The sequence below is a fragment of the Convolutriloba macropyga genome, chromosome 1, assembly GCF_964194025.1.
Source record: "Convolutriloba macropyga chromosome 1, txConMacr16.3, whole genome shotgun sequence".
In the NCBI taxonomy this organism is placed as follows: domain Eukaryota; kingdom Metazoa; phylum Xenacoelomorpha; order Acoela; family Convolutidae; genus Convolutriloba; species Convolutriloba macropyga.
The window spans coordinates 985,193-1,011,327 of record NC_134468.1 but is presented as its reverse complement, the minus strand read 5'-3'; the positions used below and the strand labels follow the sequence as shown (position 1 = coordinate 1,011,327).

Below are 26,135 nucleotides of genomic sequence, written 5' to 3'. Positions count from 1 at the left end.
ATGATTCCACTTGAATTTAAATTGCAAGAGGTAGACTTATTCACAGGTAGAATTGTCGAGGCGTTGATCAACAAAGTCATTGAGCAAAAAATTAACATACCCGGCAGATTGCCGGAAAATAGCCGCCGTTGATTCCCATGACCAAGATTCGGATTGAAAAAACTATTGAAAAAACGATTTTTGTAAAATCAATTTTAAAGTGCGAACTATTTTGATGTCATTTTGGAGCTGAACATACTCGTTTCGCAGTGAGACCACACAGGGGCTATTATCAATACCAATAAGCATTAAAAATGGTAACTAATAACAAAGTTTGAGTAACAGGCATCTAAAAGTGGGCTTTATCCCGTTTCTATTTCTGATATCGTTTTTTGATACTGATTCTGTTCATTTTGAATTGCTTTGCTGAGCAACTGCTGTCTAAAAACACTTCTAGCAGAATGAGAGATGAGTGAAACTAGCCTAGAGAAGTCAAATAAATTTCAAGCAAAATGTTGAACAAGCTGTGAACTAAGGTAAAGCGAAAAATTTTTAATCGACGAAGTAAAAAAACATAGCAGGACAAGTCCTGACGTACAATTCAAAGAATTTTCATTGACTAAACAGAAAACTAGACCAAGAACGGACTATGAATGGATTGGGAAAACCTTTAGAAAAAAATCCGATCTAAAAAATCGAAAAAACTAAAAATCAAAGTGAAATTCCCGCATTTGAACAAAAAACCACTAGCGAGAAAGCGAATTTTTGTTCAAACACCGTTTTCTCACTCTACTTTAAATTTAGAGCGAAAAAATTTTACGCCGCAAAACCACTCGCTTTTTCGCTCCACTTCCTGTTTCGGCGTGACCAAAATCACTACTCCAATTTCACTTCAAAAATCATGAAAATGTGTGAACAGATCTTAAAAAAAGACAGCGCCCCCTATACATTTCAAATTCTTTGAATTGTAAAAACATAGCAGGACAAGTCCTGACGTACAATTGAACAAATTTTCATTGACTAAACAAAAATTAGACCTAGAACGGACTATGAGTGAATTGGAAAAACCATTTCTAAAAAAATCAGAATATCAATGTCAAAACGCCGCATGTGAAAAAAACCACTAGCAAGAAATGGAAAATTGGTTCAAACAGAAAACTAGACCTAGAATGAACTATGAATGGATTTGCTAAACCATTTAAATCCAATCGCAAAAATCAAAAAAACTGTAAACATACCCGCAAGATTACCGGAAAATAGCCGCCGTTGATTCCCATAACTCTATTGGGAAAGAAAGAAAACATCAACAAAAATTGATTTTTGTAAAATAAAACATTTTTAAGTGCAATTTATTTTAATGTCATTTCGTAATTGAACATACTCCTGTCTCTCAGTGAGAGGTTACAGGGTCTAGTATCAATACCAATAAGCATTATAGATAGTAACTCAAACTTATGAGAACAAAGTTGTTGCGGCTGCTCAAGAATCTCAGCGGAACCGATATATCAGAGCCTGGTTCTCGAGTTTTACGCCGGCCTGGTTCTTCACTGGGTTCGATTGACTAACGATCTCGCAGAAATAATTAGTCGCTCGGACGTATTAAAGGACTAACTTTAATTTTGTTGATTGAAGTTAAGAAAATCCTTAGTGATAATCTATATTCAATCTCGTGCTGAAGTTTGTAAGGCTTCAGCCAGTAGCTAGTATTGTTGCAAACTTCTCGTTAAGTAAGCTCAACTAACTTAGAACTCGCAAGATCTTAAGATCTAGCAAAACTTAGCAAAAAGACTAAAGTTGTTAGAGAATCAAATTTTAGTCTATCTGAGAGCCAACTGCTCTTGGTAACAGTTTCTAATGGTTCTAAATACAATACGGTTTCACTAATCAAACAATTGGGTTAAAGTAAATAATCAAATATTTATCATTTTAACATCATTGGCACTTGTCTCTGATTGGTTAATCAAGAAAATGATTTAGGTCATTGTTTACATAGTAAATGTCAAATTACTGCAATATTTACTTTTGTTGACATAAGCATGGATGATTATTACGTGGCTCTAGATGCCTCGAATGTACGGTGTTTCACCTTTAATGACCATCTAAAGTATCATAAAATAAACAACTTAAGAAATTTAACAATAAATAAAATATCGAAAAATGCCAATATTGCACCATATAAGTGCTAATAGCCACACTTGTGGGTCTGATGCAATAACGTTTGTTGGGTCCATGGATAGCTTAGAGGTAACACTAACCGTCTGCCATATTCTCGGGTTGCTCGGATTTTGCCTTCCCAAAATCGGAGGGGGTGGACAAATTTTCGGTCCCAACTTATAAAATTTTTCAGTTTTGACCATTTTTGAGATTTGACAAATTCTAAGTTTTTTCAGTTTCAAAGGTTATTTCTTGCTGTTTGATGGCTTTTCTAGCTGATTTGAAGTGGCGCCAACATCGCCGGCCCTGTTTTCGATCTCGGAAACACCATCGTAGAATACTGGCGCTAACTTCACGACTGGCCGGTTTAGCTCTCCATGTGCCATTTTGACTATCGCTGATCTCACAACTCCGTCGTTGCCAGTGAAGATCTCAATGATTCGTCCCAGTTTGTATTCACAGCGTTTCACAGAGTTATCCACTAGCCACACTAACTCGCCTTCTTTCAGGTTTCGCACATGTTCTTTTGACCACTTCGATCTCTGGTTCCATTGCGGAAGATATTCACGAGTCCATCTTGTCCAGATCATGTCTGCATATGCTTGCGCCGTTTTGAATGATTTTCTCAGGTCATGGTAGCGTTCACTGGATGGCATGAATGGTGCACTCACGTTCTCTCGTCCTAGCAAGAAATGATTAGGTGTGAGTGCTGTCAAATCTTCAGGGTCGTCACTTACTGCTGTCAGGGGTCTTGCGTTGAGAGTCTGCTCTACAAGACACATTGTTGTACTGAGTACCTCGTCGGTGAGGCTTCTGTTGTCCAAGATTGCAATCATGACCTTCTTGCAACTTTGAACCAGTCTTTCCCAGATTCCACCAAAGTGAGGAGCTCCGGGAGGGTTGAATTTCCAAACAATCCTTTCCTGTGCTAAGTCACTCTCAATCTTAGCTTTGTCCCACTCGTTCATGAATGCTTTCAGCTCATTGGCTGCTCCAACAAAGTTTGTTCCGTTGTCACTAATGATGGTATTTGGGTAGCCACGTCTTGCAATGAATCTTGTCACTGCAGCTAGACATGACTCGGTGTCCAATGACTGAGCAACTTCAATGTGTACTGCTCTCGTTGTCAGGCAAGTGAAGAGGCAGCACCATCTCTTCAAGGTACGTCGTAGGAACTTGACTTCGAAGGGTCCGAAGTAGTTGACTCCAGTATGAGTGAATGGGAACACCTGTTCATCAAGTCGTTCTCGGGATAGATCTGCCATCGGTGGGTGAATTGGGTTGGCGTTCCTGTGTCTGCATCTGATGCATCTCGACTTGATTTTCCTTAATGCATTTCTCACCCCGATGATCCAGTATTAGTAGTAACGTATACACCATGGAAGATCGGGGGGGTTGTCATCCCATGTTAGAGATAGGGTTGTCCTGAGGACAACCCTACCTTTTGCATTGGGAAGGACAACCCAACCCGATACATGCGCTATGACAACCCAACCTTTTGCATGGGATAGGACAACCCAACCTTTTACATGCAGGGACAGCTCCCTTCCGGCCGAATTATTATCCAAACCTATTCCCCCTCCATTTCCCGCTTTTGAAGGAATTATTCGGTTTATGCCGAATTATTATCCAAACATTTCCCCCCTCCTTTGAGGGAATTATTTATTCTTATCAAAGAGTGAAATATTTAGACTTATCAGAAAGACTGGATATAAACTGTGAATTTACTGTAGAACCAAACCACGCAATTTGCTCAAATCTAGCAATTGAAATTTAGCTAAACAACACAAACTTGGGTTGAGAAATTGAACCAAAACTGAACACAAAATCTGTACAATCGAAAGGTTACAAATCACGACAAAACGCGTTGTTACTGAAACCAGTGTTGAGCACGGGTAGGTTAGAATTTTGAAATGGGTTTTGAACAAAAATGGAGCCATTTTTAACGAAAAATTACAACAAAATTAGCATGAAATGAACGAAAAAATGCAAATATTTAAATTTTTTGAAGTGTCATAGGGAAAATATATACAAATGGGGATAAAATAGAGTAGGTTAAACAGTTTTAATTGAAATATAAATCATAAAACACAATCTTAACAATTACAGACGTAAAAATAAGGCTGAAAATTGCTGTTTTTTATATGCGTCGACCCCTTTTACGCGGTGGTATTGCTTCTTCCTCCTAAGAATCGGTTATTTCTCTTCCGTCCTCAGATTCAACAGCTTCATAATCTATGAATGGACAATTGATTGGAGATTCTTCGTCAATTACTGCCTCAAAATCGACATTATCGTCACTATCCAAGTCCGATTCGTTTATTATTCTGTTGAATCCGGGATCAGGTGGCTCCCAACTTTCAAGGGCAGGATCGGGTGGCTGCCAACTTTCAGTAGAAGCAGGGAGCGTGCTGTCCGACTCATTATCCGTTTCCCATTCTTCCCCAAAGAGATCCTCGATTTCATCTTGCGTCGGTGCATCCCACTCTGGATCACTTTCAAGATCAGTGGCTTCAATTGCGTCGGCATGACCGTACGGCAAAGTTTTTATACCGCCCTCAAGAATGAAACGTTTGTCATCGAAGGGACTCAGGGACAATTTATTAATTGAAACAGTCTGTAGAACGTGACGGTCTGACACAATTCTGTTGTTCGGTGTTCGTAGTGTAGATGAGAGGAACAGAGCGTCTTTGTATTTCTGGTGCGTTAATTGTTCCCTGGCAGCTCTGGTAACACCTTTTGCAGAGATTTTTCGGGAATCTAAATACAAAAAAGTTGCGAGAAGTTTTATCAATTTGTCCTCAGAAAGTTTTTCAAAGAAATGCTTGCTTGCTTCTCTTAAAGTTTAGTGTGATGTATGTGTGATAATGACTAAAAAAGTTATAACTGTGATAAAAGTGATAATGACTAAAAAGTTATAAATGAACATAAATCTGTTTTACCGAAACTTCAGCGAAACAAACTTCAGCGAAACAAACTCGTCGATGAGTTTTCCGGCGAATTCATCTTTGTATTTGAGAACGACGAGTTTGTTGTTGTTGTTGAAAAGTTGATGCTCCTTAGGGTAATTTGAAAAATCAAACTCCGACAAAATATTGGGTTTTGCTGCTAATTCCTTGTAGAAATCGTCAGATCGAATTTTATATAAAAGACTGTCTGTGTCAGAATATAGCAGGCGACAATCAAAATGCGGCTTCATTATATTATAGTGAAACCTATACATTTGAAATTTAGCTAATTCTAGAATTGTCGCGCCAACAATTGTTGGCTTATCCCAAAAAATTCTCTTTGGCTCGTGCGTGATAGCAGCTAAATTTTCGCCGAAAATTTTGAATGTCTTGAAGGTAAAGCGTGAGACATTCTGGAGCACTTGATCTGCATTCTGCGCTAAGGTAAGTTTCATTCTCCTTCTTTTTGACTCACAGGTTTTACCATAAGCGCTATTGTTCATAAGTTTGATCAAATTTTCTTCGAATTTGTTCCGCGCGGTCTGTCTTTTTTCCGTGTTTAATCTGATATAGGGCTCCATCCAGTTTTCTTGCGAGAATTGGAGCACGCGATGTACTCTGTCAACAACCAGACCAAGTTGTACATAAAGTTGAAGATTCCGGTAATGGAGCGTGTACCGCTTTTTGTCCGTAACGGTTTGTAGTAACTTGGGGACAGATGACCGCGGCATGTTGACATTGAACTTCAACTCTCTCTGGTAAGTGCTCAACCACTCATCGGGTACTAAATCTTTTGTTGGCGCGAGAGGGAAATCACGATGGAGGTCTCGTATATTGTGTGGGTACATCAAATCTACTTCAAGGATGTAGCCTATGAGAGAATCTGTTGGTGTATTGAGTACCTGCTCGAGTGGGACTTCCACCAGCAAAAAGTCACCAACAGGTAGATGCTCTGTTTTCATGACGCCACCATACAAGTTGTTAGCATCTACCATGAAACCAAAAGTCGACTCGAGCGCACTGTCGTAATTCTCCATATACTTGTTGTTCGCCTTGAAGTAACGTTCATCGTACACCGATGCGAGACCTCCTCTAATCATATTTTCAACAATTTCCAGATGTTCTCGATTTGTCAACAATTGAATATTGGCCCGGCAAATTTTGAGAAATGCATCACCAGCGAGGTTTGAGGCACTGTAGTGATGTGCGCAGTCCAGTCCATATGTGTTCATACACAGTCTCCGAAACTCTTCAAACACACACGCAAGCAAGAGTGTATCGCACTTCAGATATAAGTTATGATATCCTTCAAGGTTACCACATTGGAAAGTATCAAAAACAGTTTTTGCTTTTTGCAGTTCATCCTCTGTTATTTGCAATTTTCCATTGTCTAGGCTGTTTTTCCACTTTTCGAGTGGGGGAAGTTCTGTTTCTGCGAACTTTGAGCGGTCAGTCATGTACGAATAGGGGTATATTCCTTTCTCTTTAATCAAATTTAGAGCATCAGCTGACTGGTCACTATCGAACATTGAATCGAAAATTGCGAAAGCCGAAGCGGGTAGGTTAGCAACTAACTTTTCTAAGGATGAAGTTAAAAACTTGAAAGAATCGATGAAGCGTAAATATTCGTAAATTTTTCTGACTTTTCCATCTCTCCCCGTGACTGTTTTGATTAGGACACCGAACGTCATCGATATGTACTTCTCATCTGTGGATGGGATGACATTTATTGTTGTTGATGGCTCAATTTCTCGAAGTGCCAAGCATACGTGATGAAGGTCGTAGTTAGCGATGTTGTGACCAATTACGGGAGTGAAATTGATTGTGCGTCTTATCCAGTTGCACTTTTCATGAGCAAAACCAAGGAAATCTCCGCGGTGGTGGCAATGGTCCAACACTTTTGTATCTTCGGGTCCGAAAGGTTCTTCACAAATCCAACACTCAATTGTACTACTTCGATTTGGCACTTGTTGTCCCAAATATATCGGAAAGCGTCTCTTTGAATAGTATACTTCTCGCGCCATCTCATGTAGTTTTTTAATAAAAATTGTCATGCAGTTTTCGGAGCTATCGATAACGAATTCTTTTGGTGTTGAAAAACCGTTCTCAATCAAAGTCAGAGCAAAACCGGAGGGTATGTGTTGTTCGATAACTTCAGTTGAAGATGCGTCCGGATTAGCTGGACAAGATGAGACTGGCATTAGAAACGACTCAAAGTCGAAGTAAATAGTGAATGGAGCAAACCATCGCGCCTTAAAATTTTTGAACCGGAAAGAATTTTTATCATCGCCGGGCATCTTTATTGTTGCTGGTGCATGGTTTCGACATGCATCATCGTGAACTTGATGTTGCTCTTCAGAGTGGGAAAAAGCAAAACAGTTCCTGCAAAGACGCAAATTGTTTGTGAACTGTTTTTCTTTCACAGTGCATACCAGTTTAATGAGGTTATTGATCAGAACATAATGATGTACATCTTCGTTAAACAGGAGTAGAAGATCAATCGTTGGTGCAATGTTCTTGTTATTGGAGACGTACATAGGAAGGAGGTCTCCTTTTGAAAATTGAAACACGTTGACCTGCACGTCATTCATGATTTCGAACTGATGAATATCGTGAAAGCCCATTGGCATAGAAAACTCACCGCGGGGTTTGGTAGCCTCAGGTTTCCTGTATGTAGCCGGGTTAGTCAATTGTGTTCTAATGTCTCGTGAAGGGTCAGCTAAGTTGGGTCCGTGCAGTTCGTGGTACCAAGCGGTGAAGCAGTAGTTGAAACATTGGAAATCATCATGGTTGCGTATATTCAATAAAAAACGTTGATTACGAAGACAGAGGGGCAGCTCAATAAAAGATGAACCACGTATTGGCGAAAATTTAGCGAATTTTAAATCAACCCACAGAATTTTTTGAAGAATCCAACCACTTCCATTAGATGCGAATACGAAGAGGACAGTGAGCATCTTTTCCACCATGTGAAAAAACGTTTCGTCAGACAATTGATGATGAACAGGTGTCATTTCAGAATTGGCGTAGATATCAATGTCCGATGCTTCTCCGTTGTCGCGCGCTTCTTTATGAAGTGATAGTTTCGCACTGAATTGAACTTTTTGTGGACCTTCGTTCAATGTTTTTTGTTCTATAATGTCACTGATTTCATCTCTCTGAGCAGTCATGAAATCGAGAAGGCCAACGGTATTGTTACTATCTACAATACGATAAGACTGGAGACTCTTTCTAAAGGCTGACTCTGTGAGGGTACCTCGTTGTTGTTGTTGTTGTTGTTGTTGTTGTTGCTGCTGTTGTCGTTGTTGTTGTTGTTGTCCCTGTCGATGAACAATTGGATTGACAACTCTCGAGTTGTCAAGAACAGGTAACACGTGTTGTTTTCTGATGTGTTCGCTAAACGAGTTTTTGTCGTTGAAAGCAAGATTACAATAATGACAAAGATTTGTAAATCTACCATGGCAGTCAGAGAGGTGAATTTGAATTTCAGATAATTGACGGCGAGTAACTGGACAAATTGAACAGCGGTATACGGGTATACCTTTCTCATCAGCATGAACAGTGCGTTCGTGACGAGCACGGTTACTTTTGTTGCTGTAAACGTTGTCACAAAAGTTACACTTTTCTGGCATTTTCATGATAAGTTTGAACAAACGGTTTCTCAATGCAAGAGTTCTCAAATATGGCTGATTTCAATCTGAGCTCACTGTTATGCTGTGCAAAGTTTGAAAGTTTGCGCGCGCAAGTTTGAATTTGAAATTAGCCAATCAAATTGAAGTAAAATTGAAAGCGCGCCAAAAATCAAATTCAAACTTAAAAATGACTATCACACAGTCAAAGCAGAGACAGAAGTTAAACAACCAAAAAAATGGTTTAAAAGGCATGCAGATTGAACGTACCTTCCATTTTTATGGTTTTAATATACAATTAAAAATAACTTTAGTAAAAGTTGAAAATTTCGAAATTGATAAAGTTCTTGTTACATGTCGCGGAAGCATGCATGCTAAGGAGCATATAAAGGCATCTACACTAAGGGTCTATATTAAGGTATATCATATAAGAAAACAAGTCCTGGAGTCACCAAGGCTATCAGGAAACATCAGTTGAAACTGCATCGAAAGCCGAGTTTTTTCAGAAGACTTTAACCTCTAAATAAAGGACTTTACCAGGGGTTCATGTGTTGGCAAAAATGACTGAGAAGCACAGGAGGACCTCTTTGTTGATGGAGTGTTCCTATATGAAACTTTTGTGTAAACAATTGAAAGAAAACATCACTTTTTTTAAATTTTTCAATTTTTTTGATCAAAAGGATTAAGGGGATTAGGCTTTTTCTCCAAGAATAAAGAAAAACGTTATACGTATGTTACTTCATCAGCTCTCTAACAAGTTCCCATTACAGAAAAACTTCTGTTTAGTAAGGGTAAAAATGTCTCCTTCATGTTAAAAAATGGCATTTTTTCACTTTTAGGGATTAAGAGGGATTAACTAAAATAACAAAAGAAAAAATGCAAAAAAACCATGTTGCAGTAACATTTTCAACCTGGACCTTCTGAGATCTTTGATAGCGGGGACAATTGTCTATCGTATGAGCCTATCCCCGTTCATTTGAGATAAATTTTTCATTGCTTTCGGATCATTACAAAAAAATATTTTGTTATTTTTGTAAAAATTGTTGAAAAGAAGGCTGTTTTTGATAGAAAGATGGTACCTGTTACAGCGATCAATAGCACACTACTCATTGGAATCATCGCTAAGTCACTCTCGTTTTGGATGATCATGAGTTTCAGCTGATATAAAGCAAAAAAAAAAGTTTTTTTGATTTCAAGAAAAACGGTCAAAATATTTATGCAAATAACACAAGTTTGAAAGTTTTAAACTTTTGTTTAGTGAAAACAGTAAAAGAACAAACACTGGACCAATCTCACAGGAATTTCAATGCTGGAAAAAGCTCCTTGTTTTACCACAAAATCACCAGAATGACAATTTCAGTTGTTAACCACTTTTTGTTGAATTTTAGATTCGCTCTTAATATTCAAAGTTTTTTTTTTTGCAAACTTTTCCTCCAAACAAGAGCTTTTCACTGCAAACCTAATTGAAGCAAAGGTATTCTTCGGTTTCCTGATTAATTATCGTTCTTTCTCTTATTATTTATTGTTTTCGTAAATTCTTCATTTTTTGAAATATTTCAAAAAATTTCATTTTTTGAACTACGATTTGAACAAACCTTAAAACATTAAATAGACAAGTCTAATAACTAAAGAGCGGTAGAAATCTATTTTTTTAATGACCTTGCTCAACCAAATACAATTTCCTCAAAGTGCAGTGTTCTTTTGGGACATGTTTGAACTTGTTCAATTCCTTATGAAAAGGTTGAAGATCTTTATTGTGAATTAAGTCTATATCAAAAGTTGTACAAAGGCAATCAACACAATTTAATAAATGTCAGATACACAATTGAATGAATGTCATATACACAACTATTGAGCAATCTAAAGCACGCATATATTTATAGTTTTAGTTTTAAATATCAAATATATCCATCAGGTTGCTTTCTGGTCTTCGTTTTTTAGGAGCAGCACAAATTTGCGGTGTCTCACCACTTTCCGGCGTTTCAAATAGGGCTGAATTCGATTGCTGTGGGGTATGAAAGCTTGTCCCGGATAAAATGTTCAAGTCGAAATCTTGATTTCCGTTGCAAAACTTTTCTTGATAACTTTTACTGATTTCCGCAAACAGGGATGGGCTAGGAGTCGGTGTAACTGTAGGACTAGGGTCCACTGCAGGCGTCACTGGTACACTTGTGAGACTGGTGGGAGAATCGGGCGCAGACTTGAGTCCCCACATATCTGCTAATTCGTCGCATGCTCGATAAACTCCGAGTTGATTTTCACAAAGTGGAACACACTCACAATCGTAGCGATAGAATATCCTCCGCACTTCGTCTGTCAAGGTATCAACATCGTGATTTTCGAAAGCAGGCGTAGTTTTGGGAGGCAATAACCCACCCGAAGTAATAATGCTGCTCTCAGAAGGCTCCGTTTTGTTAGGTAGAGCTGCAATTGCATTGATAAAGAGTTTTGGAATTAGACAATGCTGGTATACTGTCCAAACATCGCCAATTTTTTTCTGTTGAATCAAGACGACAAAGTTTTCGTACAATGTCTGATAAACAAGAGTTCGTTCTCGGGAAATTGCAGATTCAGAAAGAATTTTTACAGACATTATAACGATCAAAATATAACACTAGTTTCAAGTAGAGAGTGAAATTGTTTAGCAAGAGGAACCAAAAGGTTTCAAGTAGAGATTGACTGTTTAGCAAGAACCAAAGGAAATGAACGCAATAATTTTAGTAGTGCAAATACGTTTTTAACACACCGCTTATCTAGGATCACATTTGTTTTTAATTTCTAATTAATATAACGTAGAAACCAAGTTAACTTTGCATTGCATTTCTTATCTAGGTTAACAACTGTTTTGAATTACTAATACTGTACGTTCCCACTAAATTCAACGTTTTATTCACGTCACACCTAGGGTCACATCTGTTTTTAATTTTCATGTGTTATAACGTTATAACCAGTTGAATTATATTGGTTTCAATTCTTATCTAGGTTAACATCTGTTTTGAATTTACTGCACGTTCACGCTAAATTCAACCTGTGGTCGTCACACCTAGGGTCACATCTGTTTTTAATTTTCATGTGTTATAACGTTATAACCAGTTGAATTATATTGGTTTCAATTCTTATCTAGGTTAACATCTGTTTTGAATTTTCTGCACGTTCACGCTAAATTCAACCTGTGGTCGTCACACCTAGGGTCACATCTGTTTCAGTTTTTGTGGTACCACCAACCATTTTAGTAGGGAAACCTTATCTAAGGTCACATCTGAAATCAATTATGCAATCCAATGTGAATGCAAGAGACAGAATCAAGTACGCCATAGGCGTACTTGACTCTGTATTCACATGTCAGCTGGATTTAATGAGACAAAATGACTACACTGGTTTAATCCCAACTTGCCGCCGCCATTAGTTTGAATCTTTACACATTAGAGTACCTGAAAGTGATAAAAACAAGTTGCACACTATGCCTTTCACTTCCACTAAAGATACAGAATTTGGAGATTGTTATTTTGATATTTCCAAAACTGATAAGCGTTTAATAAGGGCAACGCTGAAAACTTATGAAAAGACAGGAACGTATGTGTTTCTGAAACTGTTTAAAAAAGCAGCAGAAGAATAAGAGTTTGAACAGAGAATTTCGTTAACTCTGCAAGAATTTGGGAGTTTGGTCAATACGGCAGAGAAGATACTTGAATCAGAAGAAAAATCATCAAAAGACTGTTCAACAAAACCGCCACCAAATAAAAGGCCTAAGCTCGAGAGCAAGGATGGTGGAAGCAATGTATGAACGTTCTCCAAGTTATTTCAAACAATTTCAGAAACAATTTAGATTCAAAATTGTTGATCAAAAGCCAACAGACATTACGAGTTTGAATAATTATGCAGTTTGTCCTCACTTTGAGTCTGAGTTTTGCCAAATAGCAACTAACCATTTTCACCTTTTGATTGATAGTTCAACTGATATTGGCTGTACAAAGCAAAACAAATCTTTTGCTGTCCCCTGTCTTTTCACAACTTTCAAACACCTATTTTCAAATTCTTCAAAACTGGAAACGAATGGAGAAGTATTTACAAAGTTGAAGCTAGCCGTTGACTTCAATGACAAAACAGGAGAAAAAATTGACCCAGCAACGGTTCACAAGCGTCTTCCAATTTCAAACACAGCAAAGATGTTGACGACGACAAAAACGACGGCCACAAAAACTACAGGAATCGCACAGAAAACAATCCACAATACCGTCTCAGCAGAAACCGGCCATGAACAAACTCAAACTGATCAAATTTGTACAGAAACTTTAAAACGAGTTGAAAACATTTTAAGTGGTCCTCATTCTGGTGCTTTTTGTAAAGTTATGGACATATTTGTGAGTGGTTATGGAAAATTAGATATTGATTCTGAGTTACTATTTGTTCGTCTTGTATTTGAAGAAAAAATAAAATTTTGAAAAAAAAAATTTTTATTCAACAGATATTAAAACATCATATGAAGTGCAAAGCGAAGCAATTGAACATCATTAACTTTTACAATTTGTCTTTTACTAAATAAAACATGCGCAATATAAATACAAAAAAGTCCACACAGTTCTGAGTTTTGACTCTGAATTGGTTGATGTTCGAGAAATTGACATATTTGTGCATTAGTGTCAGAGAGTCTGCGATATAAGTCTCTATAGGCAATAATCGATTGTCCCAAGGGGTCCGCAAAAATAATTTTTTTGTTTCGATTACATAAAAGAAGCCAGTGTGTACCAGGGTTGTTCGAGGGCGAAGCATTTACGATGAGAAAACTGTTTCTGGGGAATTTTTGGGGAAAGTTGTTTGCAGCGAATACACCACAAAATTTGTATTTCAGTTTTCTACATTTTTGAATTAGGTCATTGATGTCATCTTCATCCATTAGTTGGTTAAAATGTGATTTTTTGAAACCCGGCGCGCAGAATCCACAAAAATTGTGCTAGCTTTTTCGCCAACAATGAATATTTCAATATTGTTGGGCAAGGCAGCCGAAAATTTCAGCTCGATCGAAATTGAGCAATTTGTTAGCTCGGGATGAATAAAATCGTGAGAAGCTTGTTGAGTACTGGTCAAGTCAAAAACCATAATAAAATGGTTCGGGTAGTCCGTCAAACTTATGCCATGACCATTGTCAATATAGGCTAAGTCTGATATTGTATTGAAGTAAAGCCGTTTGTCATCATTTGTTGATATTGGACTATCAGCGACTGGCATTCCATTTCGATAGATATAAATCTGTTCCAAATCAAATTTTCGGAAATGAAATGGATTCTGTCTGTTGTTACCGAGAAAAGCTTCGTTTGTGTTCAGACATAAAGCTAGTCTTCGGATTGGTTCCCTAGCAAATATGTCTTCTTGTTTCCAACTGTGCAGACCAGTAGAAGCCAAAAATGTTTTTGTTAGGGTTTCAAGGTACGGATAGGAAGCCGGGCTGGAAAGCAAGGTTTTTTCAATGGCCGACACGACGTCATCGTTCAAAGTCATCTTGCGCACATACAAATTTGCCTCGACAATTTTCACTTTATAATGCTTAGCGGCATCATCTGACATAATAACAAAGTCATCAATTGATCTTCGAAAAGCAATCCGAAGAGTTACACCACTCATTAGATGCCTGTCACATGTGAAAAAGTCGACTGCAACCTTTCCGTAAAACGTGCATTCATTTGACTGTCTGACTAAAGCTTTTCTTCTATTTACTTCAGTAGTTGATAAGGCTCCCGGATTTTCCTCATACGAGTAGCCTTGACAAGCTAACCAAGTGTTTTTCGCGTCTTTGTTGTGTGAAAACTCAGTCTCAATAAAACTTTTGTGAGCATAATTTCCATTTGCATTCGATATTTTTAGTCCGTTGGCTGACACTGTGCAGTCAGAGAACAGTGAATGCAGCACATTATTGCAAAAGTAGGGAGCGTCACTTTTAGTCACATCTGCAGCAGCTGTACCGTCATATTTTAAATTTGCTTCGGACGACTGAACAATTTTACATTTGACTTCGAGGAATATTTTTTGTAAATCAATAAAGTTGTTTCTATCGCCAGCAACTTCAAATTCCAACATTGGACCATTGGGGCTATACACCGGGCCCAGTTTTTGACAAAAATTGCCATCAAATGTTACTAAGAGGGATGGTTTCTCGAACAGATCGAGGGAACTGTGAGTTGCCTCGGATGGTAATAAATTAGCGATCATCTTTCACCTTTGCAAAAAAATCTGATCGACTTCTTTTTGGAGCTCTTGACTTTGAAATGAACGAGGTTTTACGCTGTTTTGTTAACTTGCTTGAAAGACTTCCAATTTGTTTCCTTGGTCATTGTTGTCGCGCTCGTCCACCTGTTTGTTTTTTGATAGTGTTTGAGACTGTGTTTTTCAAGGCTTGTTTTGGTGACTTTTTCTTTGAGACTACATCTACAAGTTCGGGAACACCCTGTTTTAAAAGCTCTCTCCCGATACGTTTTGCAGCCGGTAAAATAAAACGTCGAGCCAATGGTAAAGCAACGCGTCCAATTCCCGCTGCTAAAGCCCCAAACCCACTTCCCCTTTGTCTATAGTGTCCGGAGAAGTGCGGCAATGATGTTACCTGATTAGCATAATAGGAATCCATACTAGTCAGAAAACTTCTTGAATTGTAAAGTTAAAATAACTTTACCTGTTCCCGAAAAAGGAACCAATTGTCCTGTCTCAGTGCGAAGCTCAATTGAAATTGATTGTATAGCGTTTGATAACAGTTTTTTATAGTCTAAATTTGAAAAAACAAATCGATGTGTTGGTTCAAGTTCGCACACGCTACCGTTTTTCAGACGTTGTTTTGAATCAATGACACGCAATAACGGAGCTTTTGCGTCACCCACATACTGATACTCAATAATGTTTGTGTAAATGAATATTAGGTGCTTTCCCGCGCAAAGATCAGCAGGAAATTCTCCAAAGTATGCTTTTGTCTCATCACTCTTCATTAATCTATTTGATGTAACTGAATCCATTTTGTAACCAATATGTACACCGCGTCCATCTGGAATTCCGGTAAAGCCCACAATGCTAGGTATTTCCTCACTAGGAAACGTGATTCCTTCATATTTACCAAAAATTATTTCGTATTTTCCAGTACTCTTGATTTCTCGAAACGAAAAATTGGGTAATCCAACTGTTCGCTTGATAGTACCCAGAAGTTGATTAATATTGTCAAAATTACCAGTCATGAAGGACAGTTTTTCTCCATTGTAAGGCCGAGAAATGACACTAGCATCAGACGAAATTTTTTGCGAGTCTTCGTATCCCTTAAGACTGTATGCTATTAAATCTCCATTCACGACGTGCTCAATTTTTGTCGGAAAAATTATTTCACTAAGAGCCACCCTCCAGTCACCAGAGAGTTGAATTTCATCATTGAAAAAATTGCGAAAAGAGGCCAGAGTATTTGACCCAAATATGTGCATAGAAGCGGATGAAATAACATGCACAGTGAACTCATCATCAAAACGATTTCTACTCATTTTCCTTTACACGAACAAGCTGCAATTCTGATTGATAAAATTTTCCTTCTATTTGTTCTTTGTTTGCATCAATGAGGGAATATGATGGCGGAAATAATGTCGGAATATCTGTTATCTCAAAAACTTCGTCAGTAAACGATTGTTCGTAGCCCTTTCTGAAAGCTTTGTCTTTTTTGACAATTCTGACAAAATCTCCAACAAAAAACGAGGTTTTTGGGAAACAGTTGTTTCAGCGCTCAAGGACACAAGCCGTGGTACGTCTTTTTTTGTAACTTTGTTTGGTGCAAGCTTAGTTATCCGATTAACACGTGAATTTATTGTTTTCACAAAGTCTTCTAATTTGTCAATGTACGAATATGTCCATTTTTCTTCAAGGTACCTATGAATGATATTTTTCAGTGAACGAATATTCCGTTCGGCAAAAACAGACTTTTTTCCACTAAAAGTGCTATACAAATGAATTGCTCGTGAGTTGCACAGTCTTTTGAAAGCTCCGAGAAATTCTGTTCCATCATCAACCCATACTTTCTCGGGTTGTTTATGTTTGATCAATTTTTTGAATGAATTAGCTGCTTCTGTTGCATATTTTGTCTTCATTGGCTCTACTCTAAGGTACCGTGACAGACAATCAACTGCTACCAAAAGGTACTTTACATCGCGATTGTATTTTGCAAGGTTTTCAACATATGCTAAATCCAATGACCAAATTTCATTGATATCTTTCACAATCACTTTTAGTCTGAGAAATTGCATTCGATGCGAGCGGTATATTGTGAAGGACGGCTTGGTATCTAAATAAGACTTGACTTTTGCTAATGACATTTTGCTGTGTTTTTGTAATCGCTTTGAGCTTCCAAACGATGCAGGACCTCTCGAGTACAGTTGTTCTAATGTTTTTCTCTCAGAAGACGAAACGAGACCACTTTTTCTGATTGGCCTTTTTTTGCTTTGTCGTTTCGTTTGTTTTCTCTTTTTCTGTTGTGGTTCGTTTTGAAGTACCGCGTCCTGTTTGCGGACTTTGTTGCGTTGGTAAAAATTCTTGTTCGCTCTCATAGCTTTCCAATATTTGCTTGGCGTAAGTGTTTGAGACGAGATCAGGCTCAAGTCGAAGAACTATCAAGATTCTTGAATATGCCTCTTGATCAATTTTCTTGGTTGGTTGTTGCAAATCATACAAAAAAGATGAAACTTGTACATCCGTGGGTTTATTGTCAATGTAAATTAGTTGGCTCTCTTCCCCAATAGTGATTTGGTTTGATTGGAGAATAAAATCAAGTACTATTTCTGCACGTTTGATTTTGTGAGCTTCTTTTAATTTAACGTTTTTCATAATCGACTCAAATGATTCAACTGTAGGCTTTTTTGTGACAATTGGATCCATTTCACTATCATCACTAGAAGCCTCCATTTTTTCATCTTCAAATTGGGTTGGATCTGTTTGGACCACTCTATCTGCTTTATCTACATCTCGTTCAATATTTGTTGGATCTGTTGGGATCACTCTGTCCGTTTTTCCTATATCTTCCCTTAGCTTGTTTCGTTGCATAAGTGATAACTGAATAGCTTTGTTTTTATATTGTGGGTTTTCAATAATTTCGCTCTTTTGGGGTTGCTTTGTTATAAACATTCGTTTTGGAATTAAAATGAACTCTTCTGTATGCATTATGATTTCATCAAGTAGAAATAACAGGAAAGACCAACGGCTTTTAACAGTTCTGATTCTCTGCCAAGAATTCTTTTCTTTTCCCTCAAACCTGTTTGTTTGGATAATATTTTTCGAAATGATTTTTCGTGATTTTCGATTAGTTTTTTATTAATTTCAACATTACCGTTGACTACGTTGAGAAAACACTCGCAGAGAAATCGAATAAAGTTTTTAGAAGCTGTCTTTATCAGTTTTTTTAAGTTGATGTCGCTTGACTGAAGCATTTGCCGCAGCATACATAGTTCTCTCTGTTTCATTTGTTAGATTTGTTATTACAGCTTTCGCAGACGGTAAGTAGAAAATTGATGGTCCTGGAGGCACAATGTTTGAGCAATATCGCAAAACGTCCGACGTCTTTGGGTCTAAATCAATTAATAAATGACCAAAAGGCTGTTTGGTAGCTAGCTCGTAGCTTTCTTTAAGAAATTGTGTGTTGTTGAGCTGTCGACCAATTAAACCAATTTGTTGAGTATCACGTGGTGATTTGAATAAGATGATGTGTGTTGTATTCAAGTCAATTGTTCTCGACCACTTGCTTTGTTGGAATAAATTGTGCTTAACGTAAATAACACTTATATTTTTGTGACGACCTGCAGTCGCAAGTTTTGAAAACTCTTTATCGTTAAAAATTTCTTCGCATGAATCATCAAAAACAAGAAGACAGTCTTCTAACTCTGAGATAATTTCAAAACTTGTAAATTTTTTAAACTGTATATTCAATTTTCTCTCTAAGGACTCAAATTTTGGTTGTTCATTCTGATAGAAATAAAAAATGGATTGAAATTTTGGTGAAAAAGTGTTTTGAAGTAACATTTTGAAAATCAGCTCAGTTTTTCCACAGCAAGATGGACCAGACACTGCCATAAAGAGTCGATCGCTCGTTGAAATAATTTTATTCATAGCTTTGGGTTTGGAAGTGCGTAGCCAACTGTGCAAGAGAGGAGCGAAAACCAAAATGTTGACTCCTCACAATCCAATTGAAAAAATACCAACTTGATGAGAGATACTGCAATAAGAAAAACTATAATGAAAATTTGAGTGAAATAAACAACTTCTGATCGTGGCACTCTTGAATTACAAAATCTCCAAGATCTCCTTTCCTGTTGATTCTCATCAAAAACCAAATCGGTTATGCCACCTCCCGAATCTAACTGATCCGCAGTTGAACTCATGGAGAAAACGTTTTTTTCAAAAATGAATTCAAACAAAATAATTAAATTTAAAAATCAACATGAATATTGTTAGTCTACTATAAAAAATTCATAAGTTGTATAATGAGAGTTTTTGCCCTCTTTTTTGTAAACAACTGTGTAGCTTGCTTTCATGCCATACTCCATCCCGTAATACGTAACTGAATCCACACATCCTTGTTCTACAAGCTGCTTAATTTCCTTAGGTAGATTGTCATCGTTCAGAGGCACTTGCACTGGAACTGACCGCTTGGGCATAGGTAAAGGGGTTAGATTCATTCTTTGCATTTTCTCTTTCATAGACATGATACAGTTGAAAATATTCTAAGAGTGAAAGATATTTTTTGAAGGATTCTATTTCGGCTCCTGTGCAAACAACTTGCTGTTTCCTCAATACAGTTTGTCCCCGACTGTCAATTTTCTCCTCCTTGACTAGTGTAACAGTCAATTGATTTTCAGCCGTTAAGCAACTGTAAACGATCAAATTTGGAGACAAATTCACTTGGAGTACAGACGGTGCTGTCTTTTCTAATCGACGGTTGTTCATGGATCAGCCAGTAGTAGAACAATTGGGCCTTTTTCCTCGCACAATGTTTGTTTTTCTGTCGTTTTGGGCAAGTTGTTGAATGCAAGTCACAAATTGGGGTCTCCCGATAGAAACTCAAATGTTCAATTTTGGGGCATAACAAATCCTCAAGGTTTGTAACTTTCCTCTGAAGCAATTTTTGCAACGTATCAGTTTTCTCTACACCCTTCGCATAAAAATCTGATAGAGGAAATCGAAGCACTACACTTTGAAGAATTTGTTTTGAATAGCAATATGGGTAATCTCCCTTTTCCCAATCTAAACCATGAAGGTATTTTGAAACCCACTGATAAGATTTTTGTTCACTCAAAGTAAGAGAATTGAATGAGTGCGGAGGTGAGAATGAAATTGTATCCGTGTAGTTATTGCAAGTTATGGCTAGCTCTTTCACAATAAAATCAGATTTTTTGCTTCGAAAGCCTTCAAAGTCAAGAACAACCACTCTTGCAGTCAACATTCCAATCGATTGAATAAACGGTTTTTGAAAGTCTTTAAGTAAAAACAGAAAGCGATACCAGTCACATGACCCACATATTCATTTGTGACTGGACAGGGTAAAACGTATGAATAACCGGGTCCCTTTTCACTGTACTCATACACAAAACCACAAGCATCATGAAGAATTGCATGTAGTCTTAAAATTTTAAAATTTTTGAAATAAACGTCTAACGAAGAATTGTCAATCCCAATCAATCCACCATACGGTCTCAATTTCAATGCAATTTCCAAATCGAGGTCAGGATCCAAATACAAGCAAGTTGCTAAAAAATACAAAAATCTTTCACCGTATTGCGAATATTCTTTTTTCACTTTCTTGTATATCTCATGAATCCTATCCAAATCCACCGTAGCAATTGTTGTCATCGCGCACTATTTCAGAAATGGTAATTTCTAGACAGTAACCCAATCCCCTTAATCCCTTTGTCAAGTCTCCCTCAATAAAAGGGTAAAATGTTTGGATAATATTTCGGCTGTTACATGTAAAAGTTATGTTGTCCCTGCATGTAAAAGGTTGGGTTGTCCTATCCCATGCAAAAGGTTGGGTTGTCATAGCGCATGTATCGGGTTGGGTTGTCCTTCCCAATGCAAAAGGTAGGGTTGTCCTCAGGAAAACCCTATCTCTTACATGGGATGACAACCCCCCCCCCCGATCTTCCATGGTGTATACGTTACTACTAGTATTCTTGTTGGAGCATGTTTCTCACATATTCTGTGCCCTCATGTAGGTTGTCTCGATGCGCTCTCTCCAACAGAAGTTGTACAACTGGATGTTTCGCGGTTAATAATATTGGATGTTTTGCATTGTAATCAAGGTTTGAATGCTTCAGTCGACCTTTAACTCTAATTGTTCCATCTTCCTCTATGAAGGGTGACAATTTGGCAATGTTTAAAGTTTTGGGGATTTCTTTGCTGTTTGCTATAGACTTCGAAACATTCGGGAAGCTTTCGTTTTGAACAAATCGAAACAGTATTTGCTCTGCTTGATGAATTTCGCCTGCTTTGAGGGGACCCTTCTGCTTTGTCTTGAACCTCATGCAGTAGGCAATGAAGTTTCTAATTCGGTTGAAGGAACTATCGTCTCCAGTCAAATATTTGGTCTAGTTTTGTTTCTGTTGCTACAGTACTCGTAACTTGCTCAGGTTCGAGTTCGTTCACTTGGCACCACAGCTTTGGCCACTTTTCTTCATCTGCCTGGAGCCACTGTAGCACTGTTGATGAGTCGGTCCAATGATAGATTTTGTCAATTTTGACATCATGTTCATTGAGTATCCGCTTTCTGAGACGAACTCCATAGAATGCGGCTTGAAGTTCTAATTTCGGTACCGTCATATGTCTGATGGGTGCCACACGACATTTCCCTATGACAAATGTCAGTTTAAGCGTTGCTTCATCTTGCAGATATGCCACAATGCACATTGCTTCCTCTGATGCATCTGTAAAGATGTGTAGTCTCAAGTTTGTGCATCCGTTTTCAAAATAAAGTCGATTTATTGACATTGTCCCTATTTCTCTCAACTCAGAGCACCAATCACAGAACAGTTTTGAGTGTTCTGCTGACAACTCTTTGTCCCATGCTTGTCCCATTGCTGCCCAGACGCTTTCGTATAGAGTAGAAACCGCATTCGTATGGTGAATGGTGAACATATCCCAAGTGGGTCGAACACTGCTGAGACAAAGGATAGGACGATTCTCTGAGTTATTTTTGCTGGAACTTCTTGCTCAGTTCCACGACAGACTATGAGACTGTCTGTGTCCACATTCCAGTTGAGTCCTAGGATTGAGGATGATTGTGGTTCTGCTTCGAAAGTTTTCACAACTTTCTTTGATCTGTCTGTCTCTGGAATGTGTGACTTGACTTCTTCGTCACTGGTTATCCATTTCGTCAATTGAATCCACCTTTGCTAAGGATGTCTCTGACTTTCTGGTAGATTTCAATCGCTTCTTGAGGTGTTCTGACTGACTTGAGGAAGTCGTCCATGTAGAAGTTTCGCTGGACAGCTTTGACCAGATTTTCGTCGTTGACTGCATTATCTTTCGCCACTTGGTGCAAGGCGTAATTTGCACAAGTCGGCGAGCTTTTCGCCCCAAAAACGTGTCGTGTGTACTCGTAGATTTCTATTCTCCGCTCTGGATCTTCTCTCCAGAGGAATCGTAAACATCGGCTGTCATCCTTTGGGACAGCTACTTGAAGAAACATTGCTTATATATCGGCTGATAAGGCTATTTGGTGTTCTCGGAAGCGAAATATGATTCCGATCAAACTCTGCAGCAGGTCTGGCCCAGGTAGAAGTTTGTCGTTTAGGGCTACACCTTGATAGTTTGCTGCTGCGTTGCACACTGTTCTGACTTTTTCGGGTTTGTGCGGGTTTATGACGGGATGATGTGGTAAATACCATTGCAATTTGTCTTTGGTTTCATTCAGTTCAGCTTGATCAACTTTCCGAACGTATCCAGCGATGACATCCGTGTCAATGGTTTCTTGGTAGCGCTTCTTTAGCGTCTCGTCTTTCTGTAGGCGTCGTTCTAGGGACTTGAGTTGCCCCATTGCAGAGTAGAAGTTGTTTGGTAACTTCACTTCGTCCTCTCGGCACAGAAGTCCAACTTCGTATCTTTCACCGTTGAATCGGGTCGTTTGTTCCAACGTCTTGATTGCTCGTTGTTCTTCCTTTGAATGTCCGGTGACATCGCAGTTTGAAGCGTAGGACTCGATATCCCACCACTTACTCAACTGGTTTGCTAATTTATCATCTGCAATTGAAGTTGCTGTGGTTGCAAGAATTGCTGCTTGCTTCGCTGGTAGGGGTCCACTTAAAGCCCAACCAATCTTTGTTTTCACTGCCCATGGTGCAGTTTTGTCTTCTGACTTCTTGAATTCAAAAGGGTGATGAATGTCGTAGCAATCTTGTCCAAGAATCACTTGAACATCGTTTAGATTGTAGCTCTGATCTGGCAAGTTCCTCAGATGTGGGTAACGGTCTTTCAATTCTTGCAACTCCACAATTTGGTCACCCAATTTCAGTTTTTCGTGTACGTAGAACTGCACTGTTGTCAATGGTCGAGACTTCTCATGTGCTGAAACAGCTATCGGCACAATTTCAGTCTTTACATCCTGTGATCCATGGATCCCTGCTACTGATAGAGATGCTTTTCGGCCTTGGAGTTGGAGTTTTGACACCACTGATTTGTCCACAAATGAGATTGAGGATCCTGAATCACACATCGCTAGTACATTTAGGCTTAAGTCTCTGTTTCTCAGCTTGATTCGTACCACAGGGAGTCCTCCTTGGGTGATGTTAGTTGCAACTGCCGTTGTAGCATCTGAGACATTCTTTGTAGTTTCCTTCTTCGGTAGTTCGCTGTGCAAAAGCCTGTTGTGCCGCCTTCCACAGCTGGGTACGCTGCAGGTCCTGCTTCTGCAGTCCTTCGACATGTGACCTGGTTTCAAACAATTGAAACACAGTCTGAATTTCTGGACATGCTCTCGTCGTTCATTTACTTTCAGTGATTTCAACTTTTCACACGTCCATATAGGATGCTGTCCGTCTTCGAAGGGACATTCGAAATTCTTGGGTTTGCTTGACTCCTCAGCGTTTGATGCAAAGGTACTCGTCTTCGGCTTATCACGGCTTTGAAATTTGTTTCTGTCAAACGACGAGTTTGTCTGTGCTAACAAGTTCTCATGAATTGCAGCTTTGGAGGCAAGCCACTCCTTGAAATTAATCAGGTTACCTCTCAGTAGTCGACGATCTTGCATGTATTGCAACCACTGTTCTCTCAGTTGCGGAGAAAGTTTTCTCGTTGTTGAACTTAGCCCTGTTTCTGCTTCTAGGTCTGATGTGTATCCAAGTTGAGTCAAAGTGTTTACCACATTTGTAACCACATTTGCGAATTTGACGATGCTTGTAGAATCGTCATGCCGAACTGGAGAATGAGCATGTATTTTCTTGAATTGCGCGTTGACTATGAAATCTGATCTGCCATACTTCTCACAGAGTATATCCCAAGCATGATAGTATGATTGTGAGCTGAATCCCATTCCCGATATTGCTGCTTTCGCTTGGCCCGTGAGACTGGTCTTCAGATATTGCATCTTTTCTGTATCGCTGATTGGCTTTTGAAGGACAACAACATCAAAAAGACCTGACCACTCTGGCCACTCCAGTGGGTCTCCTGAAAACTCAGTCAGTTTTAGTTTTGGCAAGCCACTGGCACCACTGCTTGGTACTGGTTGGTAAATGACTTGGGGAGTGGTGTGATTCATTATGCTCCTGTTTCTGCTCTCAGCAGACCTGTTTCGAGAGTTGTTAATGGGACTCTGACTCCTGTTTCTGTCTTGAACTGCTGACGTTCCCTGCTGCTGAAACGTCGTCCTTGTCAACGGCGGTGCTGGTGGTTCCGTTACTCTAATTGGTTTACGGATTTCTGGTTTCTTGAGAATGCTCGGTTCTGTCAGTTGCGTTGAGAAAAGTCCTTCACCCGGTTGGAACAGTGGGGTAGTTTTCGGGTAGGTGCTGAAACGTTTTTCAACTCTGTCCTGTGCGACATTCTTTGGAGGGTCGATAACAACATTTGGAGATAGTGACCGTTGGGGGACAGACTGTTGAGCCCCTGATTCTACCCACCCGGCTGTTCTTTCGTGATTTCGTTTTGATCCAACACTTTCTATCTCATCTGCCACTGATCCAGATGCTCTTGAGCTTCCTTTGGTCAGCTCAAGTTTCATACGTCTTTCTTCTTCTTCCTCTGCTTTCTTTCTTTCAATTTCAAATGCTCGCTCATGCTGTCGAAGACGCAGTTCATCTTCTTGTTGTTGCATCTTTAGACGTAACTCTTGTTCTTGTTGTTGTAACTCTTGTTCTCGTTGTTGTTGTTGCTGTTGTAAACGTAACTCTTCTTGCTGGCGACGAAGTTCTATTTCTTCACGCTCCTGCTCTAACTCCAACTGACGCTCTCTCAGTCGTTGCTCTGTTTCTTTCTTTGCTTTTAGGTTTTCGAGCTCCATTTCCTCAATCTGTCGCCTTCTCGATGATCGCGAGTTGGCGATACTGTGCTGTTTTCTGCTTCCGTGTGTAGCAGAATGCTTGGAAGAGACCTCGTTGTTCTCTTCAGCGTTTTATATTGCTCCATTACCTGTATCAATTACAGTTTCGTCGTTTGGGTCTTTGTCACCAGCCGATGTAGTTGACACTAACGATGTTTGGTTTCCACAATCCTTGCTGAGCCTGTACTGTTTGATCAGGTCTTGGTAGTGACTCCTAGCATTACTGAAATTCGTAAACCCATGGTGACAAGCTTCTGTCTTCGCTATTCGAAGAGCTTCTGCACAAATTTCATCTAGCTTTTCTAATAACCGTTCCGCCTGATCACACAGTATCTGTTTTTCGGATTCGCTTAAATTTTCTGCTTTCAATTTCTCTTCGAGTTCTAACAATTCGTTCGCGATTGGAACATAATCTCCCAATAATTTGTACTCTCTCAGTGTATCTTTCCGGTAGTCGACGACTATTGCGCGACAATCTTCAATGCCTCTGAGATCTGGTACTTTGTCAACTACCCATCGCAAGACCTTCCTCTTTTCTTCTAACATACGCTTGGTGTCATTGTCAAAGCTTTCAAAATACTTTGGTTTTAATAGTAACCTCTGCTGTTGTCGGTTGTCTTCCAAGTTGTCGTATGTCTCGAAGAAACATCGATAAGCACCTTCGGCCGTCATTGTTTTGTTTTGTGTCAGGAAGCCTTCTAGCTCGTTGAGGTATCTGGAGAAGGACTTGAGTAGATCAACTTGCTCTTTCTCTAACGTCTTGAGTTGACCACTCGCCTTCCAATCAGCTGTCTTCCAGTGTCTGTTGGGACTTTTGCTGGCCATCGTTGCTGGTTGTGTTTTGGTCCACCAGGTTGAATCGAACATTCGTTGTTGTTTATGTTACTGCTGTTGTTG

The 26,135-nt window shown here is 38.9% G+C and overlaps 1 protein-coding gene across 1 annotated transcript in view; it reads right to left on the bottom strand.

Moving 5' to 3' along the window:
• Positions 1 to 26,135, bottom strand: part of LOC142356414 (uncharacterized) — a 47,731-nt gene that overhangs the window by 9,207 nt on the left and 12,389 nt on the right. The window lies entirely within an intron of this gene.